This window comes from Oncorhynchus kisutch, linkage group LG30 (genome assembly GCF_002021735.2).
Source record: "Oncorhynchus kisutch isolate 150728-3 linkage group LG30, Okis_V2, whole genome shotgun sequence".
Lineage (NCBI taxonomy): Eukaryota > Metazoa > Chordata > Actinopteri > Salmoniformes > Salmonidae > Oncorhynchus > Oncorhynchus kisutch.
The window spans coordinates 903,996-909,880 of record NC_034203.2 but is presented as its reverse complement, the minus strand read 5'-3'; the positions used below and the strand labels follow the sequence as shown (position 1 = coordinate 909,880).

The following is a 5,885-nucleotide window of genomic DNA, read 5'->3' as shown; positions in this document are numbered from 1 at the left end:
GCAGGGAAGACTATCTGAAGATGCTTCACCCTGTGTAGGGATCGGAGTACATTTGACTGAGTGAAGGAGTATATTGACTTTTGTTTCGTTTTTTTAGAATAATATGAGTTGGTTTTATTTATTTATTTTCGTTAGTGTCTGTTTTTACCCCACCCAATATGTGGCGGCAAAACACCTTTTTGGATGTAGTCCGCCAATAAAAGCTTAAAGAAGAAGTCGAGCTTGTAACAGTATTTGTTCTCGCGTTGCCCTGTTTTTGATGTAGCTACTTTTCTTAACAATGGATGAAACCACAAGTCTATAGTTTATCCGTGAAGCCGCCAATCGTTTGGAGAATTCTGCACCAAACACTCCATATATTGGAAAAATACCGAAAACATCCCTGGATGTTTATAGACCGAAAATGCTGCAGATTTGGAGCAGCGAACGGAGAGGGTGTGTCTCCTCAACTTTTGCTGTTTGCTGTCACTCAGAATGCGCATCAACATTTATTATTTAAAAAATCATTTTCGCCCACTTGTTAGATGCTATACACATTGCTTGCTAGTAAACATCCTCCTCATAGTATCAGGCTAACAGGAGGCAGCAGCAATCTTAGTGATCAGACCGAAACATGCGAGGAGAAGTGATGGCGTGAGCGAGTGGATTGTGAAATACATCTTCTCTCTATCCAATCCGAGCAGCAGGATCAGCATACAAACCTCCCTTCTCTTTACAGACAGGCAAATTAGCTAGTTGAGCTATTTAGACCATGTAGCACCTCGCACTTGATTTAAAGTTGCACGTTGGCACCCGAACATTTAATTTTTTCCAATTACGGATAATAACAAAAAATACTCGGATCATAATCAAATCAGGAAAATGTGCCATATCCGTCCGACTGCTCGGCACACCCGTACACAGAGAAATGGCATACCTAGCTCTGCCTTAGCTGTCAGGTCATGTTCAACAGGATGAAGTAATCGATTGTGAATGATTACACAATCAGTGACTAAAGACTACCCACCTGGGCTGATTGCCATATGAGGGATATATACTGTATATATCCCTTGCGAGTGGCCATGAAATGAAAAATACAATGGAATCGGAAATACATTATGAAATTTAAAAAACATTTGGAAATACAATGTATTATAATTAAATTAAATATGGTAACATTATTGTGAAAAGTAACATTGTGAAAAAGATTTCAAATAATGTGGCACTTATTCTTAAAATATTTTAAAATAATACATTTCATTATTTATTAATTTATTTACTTCATTTCGAGTACTTTGGTCGTCCATCATTACGCATAGGTATTTTCCCCAATTTCTTTCTACTGGTGACGTCAGGTCCAAGTGCCACTTCCGAAGCAACCAGGGATGCCTCAGCTGGCTCGTCAGGCTTCCATGCCTCAACTGACTTGTCAGGTTCTCAAGCCTCGGTTGGCTCAGCAGGCTCCCCATGCCTCAGCAGGCTCCCCATGCCTCAGCCGGCCTTTTCAGGCTCCCATGCCAACCTTTTCAGGCTCCCATGCCTCAGCCGGCACGTCAGGCTCCCATGCCTCAGCCAGCACGTCAGGCTCCCATGCCTCAGCCGGCTCGTCAGGCTCCCATGCCTCAGCCGGCTCGTCAGGCTCCCATGCCTCAGCCGGCTCGTCAGGCTCCCATGCCTCAGCCGGCTCGTCAGGCTCCCATGCCTCAGCCGGCTCGTCAGGCTCCCATGCCTCAGCCGGCTCTACAAGTTCCTGCGCCTCAGCAGAAGCGTCCGGCCCGCTCCTGGTCCTCAAGACCGTCCCTCTGATTGGTGTCATCTGGAGCCGAGCGCCAGGGATAATGTTACGTTTACTCCCGCTCTCTCTGGCGCTCAACGTCGCCAGTTGTCTCATTACGCACACCTGCCACCATTGTTACGCACCTGCGCCTCATGACCCATGGATTCCATCACCTCTTGATTATCTCCCCTTATCTGTCACTCTACCATGGTTCTTTCCTATATAGGCGTTATTGACTCTGTTTCTGTTTCCTGTTCTATTTATTATTAAATTTGCACTCCCTGTACTTTCTTCCCGACTCCCAGCGTACACGTTACAAAACTGTAACAATGTGCTCATGAGGTATTTTGTGCTGTGTTGTGATATTGCATCATCCAAATGTCAAAATGTAAATTAATTTGAATTCTTTCCACTTCATATAGATTTTTTACTTTCTTGAGATTGTACAAATTTCGGCATATCAGTGTGAACACTCTTTAAGTGTTTTCTAGGAGAGGGTCGTGGCTTCGTGTCAATAGTTCCGGCAAAACACTTGCAATAAAGAACCTTTCAGCCTTAGGTAGGGCTTTTTGTAGCATTTCTTCATCTCTGATTATGCGACGCACAATGACCTCAGCACTTGTCCAAACCACAAAGTCACAGTATTGGACATTGCAAACAAACATGTGAAGTTGAACTTGGTGGTAATATTCATGATTCTTCTTCAGGTGCAGTGATTTGTCCAAGCAGAACTGTGTGTCATCACTGCACCCTGTAAGGCCATCACGGTATTTGTATGGGCACTTAATTTCAAGGGTTCCTCTCCCACAACAGGAACAGTTCACTAATCCATCTGGAGACGCCCCGAGATGTGGTTGATCGTTCCGCACGACAAGACCCGAGAGCTTCACACTGAAGTTGGCATGGATTTTGCTCATTTCTTCCGTGTAGTACTTTCTGGCTGTGTCCTCCATGTCTCTTCCCCAAAGTACAGCTGGGACATGATGCAACTCACTGTCATTGTAATGCATTGTCTTTTTCACCAAGTTGATTTTGTCTGTGTTTCTGCCTGCCGTGCACACACGATGGAAGGCGGTGCTTGTTATCCGTCCAATTCGGTTGGTGTGCCAGGCCTGGCATTTGGACTGCTCCTTGGAGGTAAGCTCAAGGGATTCACACTGATCACGCTGATTTCACACTGATTTCTGTTTCAATCTCTTGAAAGCTTCTTCACTTTTCTCCTTTATTTCAGGTGGTGAGAGGTCCCTTAGATTGGCATCATACAGAGCTGTGAGTAGCTCTGGCAGGTCTTCTGTGTTGGTGTTTGAATCTCCTGATGCAGTATCTACATCACTGTGGTCCTTCACGATCCTGGTGAGTACAGTTGATCTTCGTGTAAGGAATTTCAGCTCTGCCATGTTTTATCTATTCTTTAGAATATAATTTTTATTTTTTTAAATCCTAGGCCATGAAGCCTGCTACATATAGACCGAGTGGTTGCTACGAGACAACTTCTTCACTGAACGTAGCTACTGCCATCAACACGTGCACATCCACATATTGTGCCAGTATTTGTACACAAAGGAAGAGGTCTATAGCGACCTGGATTCTTCTACAAAGACCTACACTATTCAACCGGTACATCACCTCTACAAAAGCTTTTCAGGACCAAAAGCTGTTGGGTAGTTCCACAAAATGAGTCCCTTTTGGGTAGTGTAACAGTTTTATTTCACCTAACATGACGAGCACATGTTCAACTTAATTAAATAAACATGATGTTTTCCCATCTCAAGAGGGATAATAAAAGATGACTATAGTACGTGCCTATTAAAGGCCCAGTGCAGTCAAAAACATGACATTCCTGTGTTATATACAGTGTACAAAACATTAACGTCTGTTCTTTCCATGACATACACCTAACCAGGTGAATTCACATCAAAGCTACGATCCCTTATTGATGTTACCTATTACATCCACTTCAATCAGTGTAGATGAAGGGGAGAAGACGTGTCAAAGAAGGATTTTTAAGCCTTGAGACAATTGAGACATGGATTGTATATGTGTGCCATTCAGAAGATATTTGGACAAGACAAAATATTTAAGTGCCTTCGAACGGGGTATAGTAGGTGCCAGGTGCATCGGTTTTAAAGTTAAGAACTTTTTTCAGACTGCGCTTTATAGTCCCCTGTGCAGTGGCATATCTAGAAAAAACAACAGAGATGCACAATAGGTTTCAAAGGAGGCTACTTTCCACAATGTGTGGAGGAAGCTCTTAATTTGACATTAGGGAAAACATGAGATGAGCTGCTACAAAAAAAGACTCACTAGAGCTAAAGAACACTCTGTAATGTTCACCACCACATACTTTGAACTCATGCAAAGTGGGAGATGCTGTCAAGAAACACTGGCATGTTTTATCATCGGACCAAGGTCTGCCAGCTGAATTTAAGAACCCACCACTTATTGTATATAGGAGAGGTTGCAATTTACACAAAAAATTGGCCCATGCCAACTGTCAGCAACAAAATAAAATTGCCCTCTTTATTGTCCTTTTCCGAATGGTAGCTATAAATGCAGAGGCTGCTTATAGTGCAACAATATGATGTGACTTTTTCTACCACTGATATACAGGAAAACGGTTCCAAATAAATTACATTATTAGGTGCTCCACCACCTATGTTATCTACATTATTAAATGTCTATGTGGGCTGTGCTATGTATATACAACCTCTTGTTCTCTCAAACAGAGAATTAGTGAACATAAAAGTTAAAGTTTTTCTACATTGTAGAATAATAGTGAAGATATCAAAGCTATGAAATGGAATCATGTTGTAACCCAAAAAGTTGCAGCCCAAATAAATGCTTGACAGAGTTAAAGTAACAGACACATCTCAACATCAACTGTTCAGAGGAGACTCCGTTAACCAGGCCTTCATGGTCGATTTACTGCAAAGAAACCACTACTAGAGGACACCAATAATAAGAAGAGACTTGCTTGGGCCAAGAAACACAAGCAATGGACATTAGACCGGTGGAAATCTGTCCTTTGGTCTGTGAGTCCAGCATTCTGCAGCGATACGCCATCCCATCTGATTTGCGCTTAGTGGGACTATCATTTGTTTTTCAACAGGACAATGACCTAATATACCTTCAGGCTGTGTAAGGGCTATTTGTCCAAGAAGGAGAGTGATGGAGTGCTGCATCAGATTACCTGGCTCCCACAATAACCCGACCTCAACCCAATTGAGATGGTTCTGTGATGAGTTGGACCATAGAGTGAAGGAAAAGCCGCCAGTGTGGGAATTCCTTCAAGACGGTTGGAAAAGCATTCCAAGTGAAGCTGGTTGAGAGAATGCCAAACGTGTACAAACTGTCCTCAAGGCAAAGGGTGGCTACTTTGAATAATTTAAAATAAAAATATATTTAACACTTTTGTGGTGACAACATGATTCCATATGGGTTATTTCATAGTGTTGATATCTTCACTATTATTATACAATGTGGAAAATAGTAAAAAATAAAGAAACTTTTGTGAGTAGGTGTGTCCAAACCTTTCACTGTATATTCATTCCATTTGTGTCACGCCCTGGCCTTAGTTATCTTTCTGTTCTGTATTATTTTGTTTAAGTCACATGGGGGATTTATGTGTTTTGTCAGGTCTAGGGGTTTTGTATGTTTATGGGGCTGTTTCCTTTCTAGGTAGTTTTGTATGTCTATGGTTGCCTAGATTGGTTCTCAATTAGAGGCAGCTGTCTATCATTGTCTCTGATTGGGAACCATATTTAGGTAGCCTTTTTTGTGTTGGGTTTTGTGGGTGGTTGTTTTCTGTCTTTGTATTCTCTGCACCAGATAGGACTGTTTCGGGTTTTTGCCACGTTTTGTTGTTTTGTAATTGAGTTCATGTTGAGTTTCTCATATTAAAAACCATGTTGAACTCTAACCACGCTGCATTTTGGTCCTCTCCTTCAACGGAAGAAAACCGTTACAATTTGCCATTTTCTGAAAAGATGAAGAGATGGAGACATTAAATACAATAAATTAAAACTATTTTCCAGGTTTAGGGTCAATTCCAATTGAATTAGAAATTCCAATTAAATTATTGAATTCACTCATGAAGTGGAGAATTTACATTGTTAAATTAAATCTTAAA

At 41.7% G+C, this 5,885-nt stretch overlaps 1 long non-coding RNA gene across 1 annotated transcript; it reads left to right on the top strand.

The window, feature by feature from the left end:
* Nucleotides 1–1,753: 1,753 nt before the first annotated feature.
* On the top strand, nt 1,754–3,591 carry LOC109874858 (uncharacterized). Its single transcript, XR_002252749.2, has 3 exons — nt 1,754–2,893; nt 2,988–3,109; nt 3,201–3,591. It is a non-coding gene; the product is annotated as an uncharacterized LOC109874858 (long non-coding RNA).
* The last annotated feature ends 2,294 nt before the right edge of the window (nt 3,592–5,885 follow it).